Below are 20,666 nucleotides of genomic sequence, written 5' to 3' on the forward strand. Positions count from 1 at the left end.
TTGTAAGCTTCTTGAAGGCAAAGACCATATCTTATTTTCTATTTTTTATGTCCACATGGTTTAATTGATTTTATAAAGCTCAAATTACCTCAAATATTACTTTGTGAGTTCCATTGTCACTCAAAAAAGATTCACCTAGCAATCCATTAATTAGCACAGGAAAAACCAAATGGATAAAAAGCAAATATTGCCAAAATGATGCAGTTGGATGAATAGCTTATTGAGTTCGTCCATCAGTACATATAAATTGAATAAACACTAAGGATTAACATTGAGTTGGGTTCAAATTGAATAGAAGAGGGAATTTGACTGAAATCATAGAAATATAATTGCTCAAAAATTAAACTCTCATATTTGATCTACTGCTATAGCATGTCAAGATGTTTTTGGATCCTGGTTCTGTAATCCAACTTGGTAACTATCTCTTCCAGCTTTGTGTCATCTGCAAATGTAATAAATATGACATCTATGCATTTGTCAAATTCATAAACCTACTAAAAAGCATAGGATCAAAGACAAATCCCTGGGCCATTGACTTGAAGCTTCACTCCAGGTTGATATCATCTATTAATCTTGATCTTATTCACCATTTATTACTTCAAATACAATTGAAACATTCTTACTGTTAATCAAGATGAAGAGCGAGCCATCCTTAGGTAGCTGCGTTTAGAATCAAATAATTTTCACCACGTCTGACCTTAGAAATCATTTTAGTCAACCTCTTTATTTTATTGATAAGGAATTTGAGTCAGAGAAATTAAGTGATGACCATAGTCATGCAATTGTTTTGTGACAGCCAGGTCCAGAGCTCAATTTTCTTGACTATCAATTCAATATTTTTCTTACACTATATTAAATTCCAATTTTTTTCATAAAATCATATATTGAGAATAGGAAGGGACCTCTGAAGCTATCTACTCCGACACTCTCATTTTATAAAGAAACTGAGGTTCAAAGAGTTATCCTAAGGTCACAGAGGTAGAAGTTATCAAAGCCTCTGAATTTTTATGTATGTTTATAGACAAAGCTACTCTTTTCTAGAACAAAGTCTTTTAGCCTAGTAAAAACAGTATAAAAATATATTATATAATTGTTCATAGATTCAATAAAAATAGTGTAACATAAAAGTTGGACTGAAGCAAGGAAGTCTAAAAGAAGTTTATAGAATGAAATGACTTGTCTTTAGCTGCTAGAATGTATTTCTCCAGACTTTACCTAGTGCTTAGTTTTTTTTTTTATTGCACAGAATACTATTTCCCTTTCTTTTCTTTTTTCTTTTTTAAATGCGAAAGGAAAAACCCTCATCAATCATTCTTAGCATATTGTTTGAGCTTATATATCCTCATCAGAGTTTTAAGTATGGTTCACTGGGTCTTCATTGTGTCAGGACTAGCCTATATTATGTTTTTATGAAGGTTTCAAGCTCTTAATGCTTCTGCTCCTTTAAATTACTGATATCTATTTAAGTGAATGCCTTTTTCAAAACTCTGTTCCTTTGTGGTTTAAAATTGAATACTATGTCAAGGAAAAACTACTTTCACAATTTTAATTACAAAGATTATATTAGCTATAATCATTAGTAACCCTGGCCAACTCTAAAATATAAACAAATCACAAAACAAAAATAGGCAAAATGATAACAACCATAACCTAGATTAAACTTGATCTAGGTTTCTACTCCTGTTCATAAATCATGTTTTATTAACTCTCTAGAGCCAAATTTCTACCTGTCGTTTTAAGTCTTGTGGTGATGACAAAAACTAGAGCCAAAAATATGCCACAGGTGTAACTTTCACTATAAACCTTTTTCTGAGCAGCAGCGAATGTGCGTTCTCTCTTCCTGTGGGGAGACAGTGCCATCTTCAGTTTCTAATGCCACCATCACATAGTTCAGGCCTGCAAAGGTATAGAGTGCTTCAGCCAATTTCAATCTATTGAGTGGCTTAACCCCTGAAACTGTAGATACTCCAAGAAATAGAATTATGAACTATTAAACGCATTCAGAAAAATTATGTTTAAATGCTTAGGCATATAAGTTCACGTGTTCAAAAAACTATTTTAGGCAGTTTTTGACAACATAGGGATATATTACAGAAGTTAGAGTCAGTCACCTAAAGTTCAAAATATTTTTTTAAAAACTATGAGGTTAAATAAGGTGAAAGTAACCATAATACTAGAGAAGACTATAATATGGTAGGAACTGGTGAAGTGAGTTGAGCAATTCTTTGGAGATTTAGACTGAATTTTATTTGAATCTGAATCAAAGCAGTAAGAAAATATTTTTTTCAAAAAATGAATACTTCATTTTATGCTGAATCATTTTTTTTAAATCAACGCCTTCAGACTAGATTGGATGCCATAATTCTATGTCTTGAACTTCATTCTTGTTGGTTCCTAGTTCTATTCCTACAGAACTAAATATATCATATCTCTCCTTTTAGAAATGATAAAAATTTGACCTTAAGTAATATAAATCTATACAAATATCAAACAAAATTATCATTGAATGTACTTCAACTATATTCTATAATTAAATTATCTTAATGACAATTTAATGATGAATTATGTGAATTTATTACTTTAAACATATTTTTGCTACTTCAAATAAATATGCAGGTAATTTTAAAGACTATTTTTCCTTTAAAAACTATATAAAATTTAAATTCAGCATGTAAAACAATAAACACTACTCCAACAACAAATATGTCTTAGAAGAGGAGCGTCGTGTTCCTTTTTTTACTTAGGAAAGAGAACAATTTTCATGATGAAATCATCTAATCTTTCCCCAACATGTCTCAGTTTTATGTTCTTCTGAGAATAGATGATGGGCAAAGTTGAGGATGGGGAGCCTAAAGGAAACAACACGCTTATCTGTATTAAATTACAATGAAATATTTAAACTTTAGAAGTTGCTTGTTGTAGCATTAAAAACATTCAAAAGTACATTCTGGTTTTTTTTAACTGAATTGTAATATGCAGACTTAACTATAAGAAATAGTATAATACAATCGATAGCAAGTGTGTCACTGTGACAGCAGGCGGACAGAGACAAGGAGACATGGAACGTGGCTTCATTAACGGCACCTCCGGGTAAATGCAGCACATTAGATACCCACTGAAAGACGGGAGCTGTTGATGGGGGTGACCTCTGACTGCAAGTCATCTTACTATAAACAGAAGAGTGTGGAAAGCCATTGGTCAGAGCCAATCATGTTTACTATCCAGTTCTCCTCTTAGTTAACCTAAATAACTACACGGATGCAGGAGCATGGTGACAGTTCACAGAAGAACAAGGTGTTTTTAAAGCTACCTGGATTGGCCCAAGAGATCAGCTACTGCTCAGACAGTTTTCTAATCCCGAAACTACTTCTGATACTTCTGACATTGCATAGTGGAATTTAGTTGGTGTTAAGCTTCACAAAGGAATCTCTTCCCAAAGGTTGAGTTGGCAAATTGTGGAATTAATTTCGGTTTCTTGGAGGTGAATTAGGTAAGTTCTGCTGGCCTTTCAATTTGAGAAATTATTGTTATATTATTAAGCAATGAAAGTATGCTTGTAAGCATATAAAATCCCATCAGGAAAAAAGTGAGGAGTTACCTTCTTATAATCCATTGTTTGCATCTCTCTGTCTATGTCTATGTCTGTCTGTCTGTCTGTCTGTCTGTCTCTTTCGCTCGATGATAACAGAGGATAATATGTATATACAGAAGTTGAACAGGCAGCTAAGAATGCAGAAAATATTTTGTCCACATATTATCAAAAAAACTATTTTACCTCTATTTTAAAGCTATTTCAAAGATCAACTATCATATTTACACTATATTATTAATAAGAAATTGCAAATTAAGAAGAAAGTTTAGTGGCTAAACTATAGAATCAATATATTCTTGTTTTAATGTGCAGGAGCTTTCCTATAATGGATGTATGTTTGAGAGAAAATTATTTGTAAGAAATCCAGATATTTGAAGTCAAGAGTATTCTTTCTTATGATGGGTTGTATTTTGACACTATAATTCATGTTAAATTTTATTAAACACAATCATCTCTGTGGTATAAACCTTAAATTTCTGGAGATAAACTTCCTTATGTATAACAGGGTATCCTACAGAGGAGAGATATAACTTCATAGTAACTTTTCTGTCTACAGAAAGCAATTTGTTTTGGCCATTTTTATCTTGATCTAAATAGGATTTTAGGAATAGATTACGATTTGTGACATTGATATGTAAAGCTGTCTTTTCTTAAAGAGTTTCTGTTAAATCCAAATAAGATTCAATACTTGTGAGTTGGACAAGAGACTAAGGTAACCCTCTGTCTTACTGTATTCAGGGCCATGATGTGAGCTGGCACATAATTACTGGCACTTAAGTGCCTGTTTCATTCATGACAACTCAGGGATAGTTTGTTGTAGGAGGGCTGTTTTGTTATATTAGTAGGGAAAACAGAGTTCAGGTGGAAATAAAGAATATCCTTTCTCATTAGTTATCCATGGGAATTGATTTATAGCTACAGAGAGTTTCATTGTTTAAGGAACCTGTTTTGAAGAAAGGTATGATAAATTATTACAGCCAATAAGTTCTTCAATTTAGTTTTAAGGGTCTAGTGAGCAGCAATCAGCACTATCTGGTTACAAAGTCCTTTTCTTATTTCTTACTACTTTCTGAGATATAGTTCAATTCAGTAACTTTGATGGTCTGACATCCATGTTACTTTGCCTTTTTTTTTTTGTCTTTGAAACAGTTTATTAAAGCACTAAAATCCTATTTTTTAACTTTCGTAAAGCAAAAAAAAAAAAATGCCAACCTCTCATTTCTTTAAAAAATAAGAACCATATTAATTAAAAGGCCAAATGTGACCCTTTTACATTTTTTAAATTACCTCCCTTCCCCTATGTTTTTTGGTTAAAAAATAAAACAATAGTGATTTGTTGTTATTGAAACCTTGAAAAGTGCTTGATATGACTTAACGAGTTAGTAGCTGAAGCCACAGTGGGAGGTTTGTTCGATGTAGCCAGTGGATGATCTCAAATTTAGCTTTGGGGAAAATGGAGTGTGCTTGTTGAGAAGGTAATGCAGCTGTTGAGGACAAACAAAAGCCAACTGACTTCATGATCTTGTGTTAACTTTGCAGAGATGCATTGTCTTATAAACTACCTCTCCAAAAATCCTTAGGTGCAGTTAATGAGAAAATGTAATATATTTCCCCTTTTTTATTGTGATTGCTCATTTTCTTTTTTCTTTACCACCCTCTATTTTCTCCATTGTATGTGAAATATGTTCTCACAGGAGAATTCAAAGGATTATTGAAATATATGTGAGGCACAATATAGTTCATTATTAAATATATTACATATTTAAGGCTAAATATAACATGTAATATACTAAATCCATCTAATCGATGTTTTTTGGCTTCTCTACTTATTAAAAGGATTATTTCATAAATTAGTTTTCAACTAAAGTTAAGCATTGGTGGTATTAGGACTTCTTACACTATATTTTTGTATACAAAAATCTTTTTACAAAGAATTTTAATTTGTTGCAATTATTAGCATCTTAAAAACCAATGTCATTTTGATCCCAAGAGGAATTATAAAACATGCAAATATTTAATTGAATATTTTTCTGCTTGGAAATCACTAAAATCTGTGTTCTTTGAGTTCTGGAATTAAGAATTATATTTCAGCATAATTAAACATATATCAAGAAATGCATTGAAGAGAATTATAAAGGCTAGGTTAGCTGGCTATTTAAAATTAATTTTCTTCTTTAATATATGTTACTTGAATAGTGACAACAAAAATCATAAGGTTGAAATGAAATGTCAAATGGCAATTCTTTTTCATAGGAAGTGAAATTTAGTTTTAAAAATTCATACTATGTCTAAAATGATATAATGAAAAAGTTATTTAAATATGATATCAAATATAAAGGCTACTTGAACTTTCTGAAAATAACAACAATATATTCTTCTTTATTGGAGGTAGTTACTCATCACATTTCTACAGTTGTTTAGGTTCAGGTTACTTAACAAAATCCTAAATGTAAAGACATGTCTATTAAGTAAAAATGCCCAACCAAAAAAAAAAAAAAAACTATTGAAAGCACCTATGGATTTCTTTTTTTTTTTTTAATTTAAAGAAGTTTCTAGATTTTCTAAAGAGCACTGTAGATATAGGGAAAATTCAAATTCGCTGTAAATATTTCTATGAAAAAGTCATCTTAAAATCCAGAATGATTATTTTTAACAATGATTTTCATAAAATTTGTTGAAATAGTCATGTTGTATACAGGCAGGTTCTGCATTCAATTACAGTTTGAATTGAAAATTCCGCATATCATTTGTTCCCTATATTCAAAATGTTACCTCCCCCAAAACATGTTACAAAATGATTGATATTTATGTTTTAAAGCAAATGAGAACTAATCTGTGCCTGTGGCAAAATTCTTTTGAAGTTTCTTGACTATGATGAGCCGGATTATTAGTTAAGTGGTGGAAGTCTGGCTTGGACTATGGCCCTGTTGTGCTTGGCAGGTCATGATAAATGGGGGAATCTTTCTTAACCTTGTGGTCAAAACATTCCAATATCTCATGCAGGGGGGAAAAAAGAAAAAAAGATACAAAAAAATCTTGTAGGAATACTAGAAGGATTTCTTTATTTAAGACGGTAAGGTAAGTGTATTCTATTCGTTTTATTTGATATAGAATCTGATAAAGTGTTCCTTTTAAAATCCTGGGTTAATCGTAGTTGCAGAGAGATAATTTATTTGGATTCCTAAAATACTTTTTGATGCCAAAAACTTAAAAGAAAAGATTTCAAAGATATTAAAATTTAAAAAAAAAACCTTTTTGCCTTGTTTCACATGAAAATGCCTATAAATCAAGCAATTCAAATAATTATGATGAATTTTATTATGCAGTAAGTGTTAAATAATACCATATTTAGTTCTAATATAGTATTTTACTTTTTGTCACTATAATCATACATGAACTACTTTAAGAAGCAAAAATTGTAACTGCCAGCAAAGTGTACAAGTTAGAGCAAGAATATAACATAAAGCAAACTAATGACTACTGCAATATATTAAATATTACACATTTAATGAACGTATTTTAAGGTGCAAACTGCCCTTTTGTGATTTTACCTTTAATATTGGTGCAGAGAATTAAGCCCGAAAATAATACTCTAACGTGACAATCCAGTCAAATTTCCCAACTTGAAAAAAATTAAAAATGAAACACTTTCATATGAGCCTGTAATACGATCCATCAAGGCATCTTGTGGTTCCTTCTGTGGCATTTTAAGTGCTGTGTTACCTCTGATGTAGTCCCTGTTGGGTAATAATGAAAAATATACTCTTAGAAGAAGGTCTGAAATGTTTCTAAATATTTCATACAGTAAATGCATATATTGAGGCAGGTGACAAAGACCTATAGCTTATCTGAGAAAGAAATGTCTTAGTCATTCTAAACATTTGAGTGGTTTGGCTTTCTATTTAATTATACTATCTATATATAAATAATTTGTGCTTTGTTTTCCTGTATAATTATTACCAAATTACTTCTAAAACATATTCAACCTTGCAATGAACCCCCAAATAGTATCATTAATATTAAGACCATTCTGACACTTGTATTTGATGAAGAGTTATAGTCTGTAGTCCTCTCCTCACCTTTGAAAAACCCTATCCCTCCCCAGTGTGTGATTCTATATCCCACCCCCAAACCCAGAGACTTAGTAGCCCTGGGAGTTAAAGACCAGAAATCAAGCAAAGGTCTTATCCATGACAGCCCAATATTTGAGGGCTAAAGTCTTTTCTGTTTTATAATATTGTCAAGTGATTTTTATTTATTATAACTTTTGTAAAGCCAATTTTAATTTTAATTTGAAGATGTAGTGTGCATTTGAAATCTAGCATACATTTTAAATATCATATTGGTGTAAAGAAGCTATGTTATCAGTGCATTAAACTGAAATATTTTAATATTGTCAATTGCATGCTCCAAATTATTAATTTTTCTCACTGAGAAATAATGGATGTCATTTGGAATCGATGCACTTGTTTATTCTGGATGAGGCTGTGGGGCAAGGAGGTAGAGACTTGAAAAAAAGAGCAAGTTAAAAAAGGAAAAATTAAATGAACTTTTCTGATATGAAAGGGATAATTGTAAATTTATGAACTCCAAAGCAGCAAATATTGTTTCCCATTAGGGGCTGAGACTGTGAAAATTATTTACTGCCAATTAATATAATATTTTTTGAAATTCATTTTAAACTTTTTAATTGTTGCGTTTTAATAACCATATCTTGGGGTTTTGTTATTTTGAGGAAATGTCATCTTACCTGAGAATTTTAATTGTAAAAGCCTTTCAATTTGATTTTAATGTAAATGAAGCAAAGCAGGATATTTTATTAAAAGATTTATTCTGTGCACATATAGCTTTATCCATATATATATGCATATATATATACCCACATTTGTATGTGTATAGAGACAAAGATGTATATTATATACACATGTATCTATATGTATATATACTGATTTTTAATATAATTGATATATATGTAAGATAAAATGAATATAGGTAGTAACCTAAGCTAGTTACTATATCCTAAGAAATTTAAATTTAAATCCATGTATCTTTATGCCTGCACCTAGATATATAAAGTGATATTTAAAAAGTCTTAATCACATAATTCACACTAAGAAGTAATCATTCTTGAAATTAAGATAGTGCATTGCATTTTTATTTAGATTTTTTAAAGTTACTTTAATTCACTGCCTATTCATATGAACAGGGACAATTTCAAGGTAATTCTTCTCTAGAAATTGTGTCCTATTTTTACTAGTTTTATAACCTTGTTATATTTTTTTTTACTTTAGAGGTAGATTCTGGTCCTTAACTCATATCTCTATTTCTACCTTTACTTAATTAGGTGAATAAACATGAATATATTCTGGAATTCAGTAGTAAAGACTTAAATGTGTTTACTAAACCAGTATACAGAGCAAGATACCAGAAAAAAAGAGAGAAAATGAATTATTAAAGCATATATGGGATAAATAACTGCTCTCATAATTAGAATTTATTGTATTAAGTGAAAATTCTAATTTTATATCTTTTGGAAATAATGTATACTTTAATAAGAGGCTTTTAAATGTGTTTCTTTTAACAAAATAAGTTATTATCATTATCTTAGACTTATGCATTTTTCTTTTTCTTTTAAAAAATGTTATTTATTTATTTGTTTGTTGCATTAAACTTCCTAGATATCTCCTGCCCTCCTTCCACTTTCTCTCCTCCTCACATCAGAAAGGCATCATTTGAAAATCATCAGTGTTGTATTCAATGAAATTCAGTTTTCAGATTAAAGACTTGGAAAGCCATTGAAGATAACAAATCCAGCTTGCTGCTATTGGAAATAATAAGTCTGTATTACATTATTCACAAAGAATTTCCCAAATAATTGTCCATAATATTACTAAATTACATCCAGTTGTTTCTCCTGAAGTGAAGATCAGATTGTAATTGTTTCTTCATTTGTAAAACAATCACGTAATAACAACAAATTTTCATCACACCTCTACTGACTACTATAGACAAGTGTGTTATGTATAAAAAGAAGACATGCATTCCTCTTATAAGATATTTATTTCATCATTAAACAACATACATACTATTTGGTATGTGACAATGATTATCATTTCTACTCATTGAGTTTGAAATAATATTTCAGTAGTGATTCTAATATTCTACAAATATCTTCCATTATATAATAACTTTTAAAATTATTTGCTTTTTTGAATGCTAGTATTTATAAAGAGCAAGATTTATTCCCACCAAACAAAAACCAAAAAAACAATAAAAAAGCAGAAATTAAAAAAAATTGATGTGTTATTTAGAACAAGGACAAGCTCTTAATAAGTTTCAATGGATCTCAGGAAAAGTAACCCCAAATGGTACTGAAATTTATTGACCTGTGTACTCTATATTTAGAGATGTTAAGAGAAAAAAAACTGTTAAGTTTATGTGGTTTTTTGCGGTTGCCTTATTTTTTTTTCATGTGTATATAGTTTTACCTGCCTTGATAAAGACCGTAATCTCCTCAAGGGTCTGCTCTTTTCTCCACTTCTGCATGCCTCATAGGATGAGCAAAATAAACACATATTTCTTGAAGTGAACAAGAAATTATATTGGAAATAGAAGTTTCCAAAACAAAATAGATTGAAATGAATTCTATGCAAGTAAAATATAGTATTATCTGCAAAGTATCTGAAAATATTTTTGTTTGTTGGTTGTTTTTTTTTTATTAAGGCAGAGATACATTCTCACTTCTCATTGATTCTAAGTAGAAGCTATTCTATTCTTTATTTTACTCTTGTGACTAAAACTTTGGTAGCTTAAGAGCAAGCAACATTGTATTACTATGCCTTTCAAAGTAAAATGAAATTCTTGATGTTTATTAATGTAGAGAGACAGTCTAGATAACTCAGATGAAGGGGAAAGAACACATTCCCCTTGAGAGTACTTTGGGGTTTTGAAGCTTTATGGATAGTTACTTCAGTGCTCAATTTTACTCTGACTGTTTGTCTAAATGTTTAGTTTTTTAAAACTTGTCACCAATTTGTTGTACAGTGTTTTGTTTCAAGATGGCAATTCAAAGAGTATTCAACGGCAAGTAAGCCATTCTTTCTAGGCAAGATAAGAAAGGCACGTGTTCTCTTTCTAGTGAGTGCCTGGTAACAAGGACCTTCTTTCCCATTTTACTAAAATGGGACAAGTGGGATATGTTTGTCTAAATTCTATTCGCTTATATTGTTAACTTTAAGATTCCCTTTGGCTATTGTGAAATGACATTTCACATTATGTTTTTTACAAAGAAGTCTTAATAATTTTTAATGATTATTTTAATTTAGTATATATTCCTCTATGTTGAATGTGTAGTGGCACATTCTAGAAAACAACTAAATACTTCCTTTATTGCATTTTGTGAACTAGAGATAGTAAGGATTTGTATCTTTATGTAATATTCAGGGTATTGTTTTGTTTCTTAAAGGAGTGCAATAGTAATTATTGGACCTCCTTTGGTAGCTCAGTCACATTTAGGGCATCTGGATGGGTAAAAGCATTGAATTCGAAGTCAGGAAGACCTAAGTTCCAATCCATCACATATCCCTGAACAAATCCCTTAACTTTTTTCAACCTCAGTTTCTTCACCTACCTCAAAGGGTTGTTGTAAGGAGCCAGTGAGGTCCAAAGTATTGTATCAAAGCTATATTATTATTATTATTATTATTATTATTATTAATTTCTAACACCTTTAATTATATCTTATAATATTTTCAAAATGGGCTTCAATAATGGAATGGTAAGGCAGAATATTTCCCTTCACATACCCATTTTACCATTGCTTTTGTTGTTTACTTGTTTTTCAGTTGTGCCAGACTCTTGTGAACTCATTTGGAGTTTTCTTGGCAAAGACACTGGAGTGGTTTGCCATTTCCTTCACCAGATCATTTTACAAATGAGAAAAACTGAGGCAAACAAGGTTAAGTGACTTGCTAGGATCATGCTGTTTAAGGTCAGATTTGGACTTAGGAAAATGAGTCTTCCTAACTCCAGAATGACCTAACTACCCTCTTATCATTGTACTCAAGCATATTTAAAAAGTACTATAGAGTTCACAAGGCATTATAATACAGTAGAAAAGCAGTCTGACGACCTAGGCTCAAATGTCACTTCTGCTAAGAACTACCTGTGTGATCTTTGACCAATCATAACTTCTCTGGTCGTGGATTCTTCGTTTGTAAATGAAGAGGGTTTTTTTTAACCTTTACCTTCCATCTTAGAATCAATACTGCATATTGTTTCCAAGGCAGAAGAGAGGTCACGGATAGGCAATGGGGGCTAAATGACTTGCCCAGGGTCACACAGCTAGGAAGTGTCTAAGGCCAGATTTAAACCTACGACCTCCCATCTTCAGGCCTGGTTCTCAATCCACTGTCATCTAGCTGCCACTAAATTGAAGGCTTTGGACTAGTGAGTCTCTAAAACCTCTTTCAATTCTAAAGCAATGAACTTTTGATGCTGACTTTTCAACAGAATTTGGAATTATAGAATGCTAGAACTGGATGGGCCCTTTGAGATTATCTCATCAGAAAGGTAAAGTAGCTTGTCCAAGACCTCACAGCTAGTTAGTGGCAGAACTGGGACTATATAATCTGTCAAATGAAGGGTTTGGATACGATTATTTCTAGGTCCTTTCCAGCTCTCAGAGGCTATAACCCAGATTCCCTGACTCCCTCTACAGTGCTCTTTTCTTTCCTCTAGGACTAAATGGAACAAAATGAAGTATCTGGATCATTTTCTCTTAATCATACTTGTAATAAACAAACAAAATGGGTTTTGGGGGCTGAATGAACTGAGTAATTGTGGTTGAAAATGCATATCCTTAGGAGACTTGAGAATTTTGGCCCTGTGATTTTGAAATGAATTTTGTAGTGATTTTCTTTATTTTGCCATTCTCTGGTTTTTCCACTTCCCTTTGACTGTATTTATGGGAAAGTAGGTCTTTGTAACAAAAGTGTGAATTTAAAAGTATTCTGAGAAGAATTAGAAGGAAAGTATCATAATCAATAGATTTCTTTGGGGATTCCTCAAGGTATTATGTTGTGATGTACTTCTGTTATTTAAAGCATTCTTCAAGAGATCTTGTTAAACCTTTGAAGTCAGAATAGTAAAGAAGGAAGGCAACAAGGATTTATCAAATAACTATCATGATCAGGTACTACTCTAAGTGCTTCTCAAATATTATCCCATTTAAGTACACAGAAGCTAGAAATAAAACAAAATATTCTCAACAACAACAATAAACAAAACAAAACTTTTTTCCCTAAAAGTTAATGTTTACCACACAACAAAAGATGCATTTTCCTTAATTTTCATTTACTATTTTGTCATTTTCAGTCAGGTTCAGCCAGTTGTGAGTTCGTTTGTCACTTTCTTGGCAAGGTGCTGTAGTAATTAGCTCTTTTCTTCCCTAGTTTATTTTAGAGATGAGGAAATTGAGGTATACCGGGTTAAGTGACTTCCCCTAGGTCACACAGCTAGGAAGTGTCTGAGGCCAGATTTAAACGCACAAAGAGGAGTCTTCCTGACTCCAGGCCTGCCATTCTTTCTAATACACCACTCAGCAGCCCTAATTTTCATTACAAAAGTAGTTTTTATGATTCTTATTTCCTTTCCTTTAAACAACAATATAGAAATAACAACAGATTCAGTATGGAAGCTCTAGGCAGCTAAGTGTAGTAGATAGAGGGCCACAAAGTTCTTATCCAGGGGAAACAAGGCTTATGTTGCCTTTCAGGGTAGATGTTCTAATACTTGGTGCCACAGTTTTACCACAAAATCAAAATCATAGATATGAAGCAAACAATTAACAAGCAGTATAAAGCAAATGCTATATGCCAGGCATTGAGAGAGGTTCTGGAGGAACAAAGTTAAAAGTGAAATGGTTGCCATTCTTAGAGAGCCTCCATTTATTAGAGAAAAAAATATGTATTATGTGATGATTGTGGTGTAGGATCTGATGTGCTACTCTTAAACCTATATGAGCTTAGGCAGGTCACTTTATCTCTTCTGTTCCTCAGTTTCCTCATCTATAAAATGAGAGGGTTGGAAGAGATTGCCTAAAAGGACTTTTCCAGTTCCAAATGTATGACACAGAGAGAGATAGAGACAGACAGACAGACAGACAGAGACAGAGACAGAATTCTATTTAAATTCTACCTCTTAGGACTTCTACAGCCTGTGGTAAACCATATTTCCTTTCCCTGCCTCTTATTAAAAGGTAAATTCCAAACTCAGTTGTCAGACCTATGAGCAAGAACTTTTTTTTTCCTTTTGCATTCCTTATTCTTCTCTACCCACCATGAAGCATCCAATCTGCACTCAATTAATAAATACCTTTATATAGTTGACTTTCAAGTGGAGGGCTAAACAAATGTTTTTGAATGAATGAATATATAAACCATCCATTATTGAGGTTTTAAAATTAAAGTAACTTACCTGTCATTTGATTCTTTAACTCCTTTTCAAGAATGCCATAAAATTGTGTTCTCTTAGATACAGATAGAAATATGGCACCATAAAATCTCAGAATTATTAGGGACTATAATCTAGGCCTTTCTGAAGGATACATATATACATATATGTGTGTGTGTATGTATACACATACATTTATACCCTTTGCATCCTACCACCAACTCTGATAATTCAAAGATCTTACAGTATATAGGAAGCTTTTTTAGACTTTGCTTTTAGTTTTTCAGATATACAGAAAACCAAAATTATTTCACAAAGCTTACCTGTACTACCTTTGAAATATATAGGGATCTAGGCCTAATTTAAAAGAAAACTAAATTTGTTTATGCCATTTGGTCACTTTCTCAAAAGAGTTTAAAAAGAGACATTTTGAAAAATGAATTAAAATCCTAAATTTTTTTGGTGGTTATGCTTTGGAAAGCTGTGAATTTAAAGGAAGAAGATAGATATCAAAAACTATGGTTAAGTGGGAGTAATTAGGGATAGCCAAGAAATAGGATATTTCCTGTTTTTATTCCTGTTTCAATGATACTGTGATTTATTTGGAAAGAGCCAGATAAAAGGTTTGGGAAAATGTGGTTTTAAAAAAGTCCTGAAAGCCTCTAAATGAATGTCCAGGTGAATATCTTCTTTTCACCTCAGAGGATGGCCTAGTTCTGGCTTATCTCTGAGAATGTGTGCCCTGTCTAGGGTGTCTGTTTTGATCTGGAGATGCCACAGACCGCTTGGCCCACATTCCAGTCATCACCAGTGCAGAGGAGAGTTTGGAGTTCAATGTATTTCTTTCAGAACTGCATACACTCTCTCTTTCTCCCTGCTCTCTCACCTGTCTTTATTATTTAAACAAAACAAAATGTCTTTCACTCTTGCCTCTAGATTTTACAAATGTCTAAGAGTAAAATTGAGGCAAGTCCTGAAGATCCCGCTATACAATATTAAAAGGAATATATTTAAAATAACCTTTTCAAATGGAGATTTCTCTTTTCCTTTATTTAAGTCAACCTTTAGTTGTATACATCTTCAAGGCAATCAAGGTCTCTTTTGGGGAAAAAAAATCACTTAATATACTTCCTCATTTTTCCATTATTACCTATTATCTGGGCAAGTTAGCTTCTTTTGAATAAAAAAATGAAACAACTTCAATATATCTTTAGTAGATTGCTGACACTCTTATTTGTCGCACTGAATATTAGGAAAACCAGAATCTGTTGTGCCATAATTATTAACAAACCATTTGACCTTAAATCAGAACATTTCTGGACCTCAGTTTCCTCCTCTGTGAAATGAAAGGACTGACATAGTTAAAAGATCATTCAGGTCCCTTCCAGCTCTAATATCCATTATCTCTGTTCTCTCAGCATAAGGCAGGATTCATAAGTGATTCATAATCTTTGTCATTTTTTCCTTGCATTAAGGTATTTTGGTTTTTAGGCTGGATTCTATCAAACAATGAGAGAAAATTTTTGTTCTCAAAGACAAGTATGTACAGGGAAAAAAACAAAATAACCCACAAAGTAGAATATAATTGACCACAAAACTGTGTCAGAGTTTTATGAGTGAGTGCTATTTGTCCTTCAATTTCTTTAAGAAGAATGTCCCTACTACCTTTTCTGCATGTTAATGTGGTGAAGCACTCTGAAAAGATCGAAGTTTCCATTTCCACTGAGGCATAATGCCCTGTCTTCTATATGACTGAGAGATCCAGTGATAACCACTCTGAAGATACAGGAACGGAAAATTACAGTATAAGTGGCAGCTAATGGTAATCACAGGGAGGAGATCCTGACAGATTGTCTGGAATGAGTGAGAGGATAAGAATGCCAGCATAAACAAATGGCTGCTTGAGTCTTTTGCAATTAAGTTAGTTACCAAAAAAAGGGCAGATTTGTATTTTGAAATGTGTATTCAATTAAGAAACAAAACTGTGAAATGTTTCTCCTTTTGTTGGGGTTAATGATTTATCTAATTAAACATAATATCTTTTTGCATAAATATAACCTTTATATAAAGTGAAAGATAAATGACCTGGCAAATGTTAGCATTTTCCTCAAATTCTTTTGTACTTATACTACATGCTTTTTTTTCCTGAAAGTTTAACATTGTAGAATACTCTATCTCTCCCCTCATGATTATCTTACTGATTGCCATTGAAGTCTGTAGAAATAGGTTAGTTTTTGGAATCCACTCAATAATTCCCACTATGCCTCAACCCTAATGAATTGGATTATTGAAGTAAGCCTCTGTTTGGCCTCCCAATCTCAGGACTCTTCCCCAAACCAATCTGTTTTTTATGAAGTAACCAAAAACTATTTTCCTCAAAAACAGGTCTGACTATGTCATCTCAGCTTAACTCCCACACATATGTGTTTTTTTCAATCCAGTGAGCTACGTAGCTGCTTCCCCCCATTCCCCCATCCCCTACCACCTCTTCTTAATAAACTCCTATAGCTCTCTATAGCCTCTAGGATAAAATATAAAATTTTTGTCATTTAAAGTTCTTTACACTTTGCCCACTTCTAACCTCCACAGTCGTCTTACACAAAACAGTCCTTCCTTGACTCTGCAGTCCAACAACAGTGGCCTACTTTTCCACACATGTCTCTTTCTACCTCCTGTCTCCTTATCTTTATCTTGCCTGAATCTGGAATGCACTCTTTTCTCAACTAAGATTCTCATGGATCCCTGGTATCATTTATCACTCAGCTGAAGTTATGTTCTACATGAAACCTTTCTTGCTCTCCCAAGTTGCCAGCACATTTCCTCCCTCAACTACCTTGGATTCATTTTGTTAATATTCTGAATATTCACATAAACATATAAGCACAGTTCAGCTCCCTAATTTGATTTGCCCTCAGGGGTTTGTATCCCCAGCATTTAGCCTAGTACCTGTATGGTAGGTTTTATATTTAATAAATGCATATTATTTGATAAATAATCCTTGTTTCCTAGTATTCTTCCCTTCTGTTTTTGTGGCAAAATGGTCTAGTAGATAGAGTACCAGACCTGGAGTCAGGAAGACTCAACTTCCCGAGTTCAAATCTGGCTTCAGACACTTACTAGTATTGACCCTGGGTAAGTCACGTAACTCTGCTTGCCTCAGTTTCATCAACTGTCAAATAAGCTGGAAAAGAAAATAGGAAATTATTCTAATATCTCTGCCAAGAAAATTCCAAATAGGGTCACAAAGAACTGAGCACAACTGAGAAACAATTGAACTACAATAATTAATTTGAAAACCAAATTACAGTTGATTTTTTGGTGCCATTGGTCCTGTCTTTCCTTAAAATACTTACTTGCAACAAAGCTGTGTTCCCTCCATAAGTCATTCTTATAGTCTCTGGGAAATGCCAGCCATAGAGAAGATGTTTAGGAAATATTGTTGATGGTGAAGATAACCTAATTTACTATATTTGTTGCATTCATTGTATGTGGGGAACAAAAGTCAGCAGAGTTTAGAAAGACATCAAATTATATAAAGATGGGATAGTCCCAGGATTTGTTTTAAAAACAACAGCAATTTTGAAGTATTTTGTGTTTAAGTTAACTTTAATTTTGTTTTGTGAAAAAAATGCTTTTTAAGATTCTAGTTTTATAGGAATGTACCCACTATGTGAACACATATTTGCATGCAGAAGTCCACACACATACATGTACAAAGTTTTATTTTTACATTTTACAAGTTCTATGATCCCATTTCCATAAAGAACTTTCTCTACCCATGTGGATGAGTGCCTTCTCTGCAACCTATAGTCTTAGAGAGTTGTGTAGAACTCTGAGATATTGTCATATGCCAGCTAGTACATATCAGAGTTGAAACTAGAACCCGAGTCTTCTTAACTCTGAGAATATCTATTTACTTTTATATATGTTGCTTTTATGTATATATACAAACTCATGTGTATGCTCATAAATCTATACATGCATATGCATACACACAATGATGTAATCACAGATCTGATAGAAATAACTATTATTGGACTCAGAGGCAGGAAGACCTGAGTTCAAATCCCATTTCAGATACTTTCCAGGTTTTTGACCCTGGACATTTATTTTTCAGCCTAAATTTTCTCCTCTATAAAATTAGGGTAATAATAGCACCTACCTCACAGGGTTGTTGGAAGCATTGAATGGGATAACATATACAGTCCTTTGCAACCTGAAAAATACCATTTAAATGTTAGCTATAAATTGTTATTATTAAACACAGACACATACATAATATATACACACAAACATGTTTAAGTATATATGAATGGGTAGATAGATATACATGTGGCAGTATTTAGGAATCGGAAACAAATATGTATATATACAATACATATTTTTACATTTAATTTTATTTTATTTTTTCTCAATTACATGTAAACAAACATTTTAGGACTTTTAAATTTTTTGACTTCTAAATCCTTTCCCTTCTTCCTATTCCTCCTCCTTCTAAAATAAGGCAAGCAATGAGATAGATTCATGTGTAGTCATGCAAACTATTTCCCTATAGTATGCACAGTTTATTTATTATATATGGCTTATTCAATTGTGTTATGGCAGAGTAGGGAAGTTATAGGATTATAGCTCATAGATTTAGAACTTCAAGAGTCTTCAGAGTTCATCCCACCCAACTCCTTCATTTTGTTGCTGTGCAGTCATTTTTTCAGTCATTTTGAACTCTGTGACCTCATTGGAGGTTTTGTTTGCAGAGATACTGAAGTGGTTTGCTATTTCTTCTGGAGCTCTTTTTACCGAAGAGGAAACTGAGGTCCTGAGTGATCTCAGCTTGAATCCTTCCTTAAATATTTAATAGTTATGTGGCCATAAACAAGTCACTTAACCTCATAGAGACTTAAAATAGTAATAATAATGTCTGTAAAACCTTGAAAGACTCCAATGAAATAAAGGTTGGGAAATGCCTTTTTAGCCTTAAAAAGTAGTATATAGGGGGCAGCTGGGTAGCTTAGTGGATTGAGAGCCTGGTCTAGAGACGGAAGGTCCTAGGTTCAAATCTGGCCTCAGACACTTCCCAGCTGTGTGACCCTGGGCAAGTCACTTAATCCCCATTGCCTAGCCCTTACCACTCTTCTGTCTTGGAACTAATATACAGTATTGATTCCAAGAAGGAAGGTAAAGGTTTTTTTTAAAAAAAAAAGTAGTATACAAATACTATCACTTATGAGGCAGAGAGCTTTAAAATTAACCATATAGTTCTATTTTAAGATCTGGATACTCTGGATCTTGCAAATTGAGTTTAAAGGATCAATTATTTGAATTAAAAAGGCTTCCATAATCTAGAAGTTATCTTTCCCTCCTTGAATATTTTTCTATTTTTCCCTCTTTTCTACATACTTATTGTATTCTTACTCATATTATTTAATATTTTGTGGCGCAGTGTTTTTGCTTACCTGTTTTATCCTTCAATTTATTTAGATGACAAATTCCTTGTTGGCAGGTACCTTTTTATTTTTATTTTGATATTCTCAGCACCCATTATTTTGCATTTGGAAAATGACTTTGTTTATTTAATAAAGAAGTATAATGTATCAAAATGTTCCATCTTAACAAAGGGAATCTTCAAATCCCCTTGAGGTTCATTCTTTCATTTCAAGGATATTATATAAGTTCAAGATAGTGTCATTGGGGAGTAGCTAGGTGGCTCAGTTAATAGAGCTCTAGGCCTGGAATAGGAAGGACTTGGGTTTGAATCTAACTTTATACACTTCTGTCAGTGTGAATTTGGGCAAGTCACTTAATCCAAGTAGTTAAGACCCTACCACTCTTCTGCCTTCATGCTAATAGTATCAATTCTAAGATAAGGTAAAAGTTTAAAAAAGAGAAAGAGAGAAGACACCAGCAGCAAGACAAGATATTTGTATTAAAATAATAATATTTTCAAAAAACTTTCCATTTTTATGTCATTTCAGTATTTTACATTTGAGGAAATTGAGGGTTAGAGAAATCAAGCAACTTATTCCTGGATCACAGGGCTAATGAATGTCCATCTTGGCATTTGGCCTTCAGTTTCCTGATTCCTAAGTTCAGTACTTTGTCCATCTGGCCATAATGCTGGTTGTGATGAAAATGACTTTGGTCTTGTCTTCGTTTTAAATACTATTCTATATTTATGTTGTCCAGAAATGGACAATCACGCAGAGTCCTTTATACTGAAAAATGTTTTCATTCTTTAACTTTTACTAGCAGCACCAAAGCTGAATTTTCGAAGGTGAAATATAGCCTGCATAAATATACTTCAAATATATGTGAGAAGTCTGCACTCAATACCTGAACTTAATTGACATGCTGAGAAAATATATGAAACATAGAGTCACCGGATTCAGAAAATGAAAATTAATGTATGAATTATTTAGCTAACACTGCACTTTGCCCCAGAATCTGGTGTTTATTATTGTGAGTTTTAGCAGGAAACAGAAGCAGTATCAATTGGGAAAACATTTCTTTACTGAACTGAGAACAGTATGGCTTTCTAGTTTCTAAGTGGAGAAACCCGGTTCTTTGGTTTCTTTGTTCCCAGTTAGACTACTCCCAAGCTATTTTAGCTCAACATTTTACATAC

General features: G+C 32.6%; 1 protein-coding gene across 1 annotated transcript in view; it reads left to right on the top strand.

Annotated features, from left to right (window-relative positions):
- The window catches only part of EYA4 (EYA transcriptional coactivator and phosphatase 4), a 276,232-nt gene that overhangs the window by 100,737 nt on the left and 154,829 nt on the right, over nt 1-20,666 (top strand). The gene's annotated exons all lie outside the window — the stretch shown is intronic.

The sequence above is a fragment of the Gracilinanus agilis genome, chromosome 4 (genome assembly GCF_016433145.1).
Source record: "Gracilinanus agilis isolate LMUSP501 chromosome 4, AgileGrace, whole genome shotgun sequence".
NCBI classification, from domain to species: domain Eukaryota; kingdom Metazoa; phylum Chordata; class Mammalia; order Didelphimorphia; family Didelphidae; genus Gracilinanus; species Gracilinanus agilis.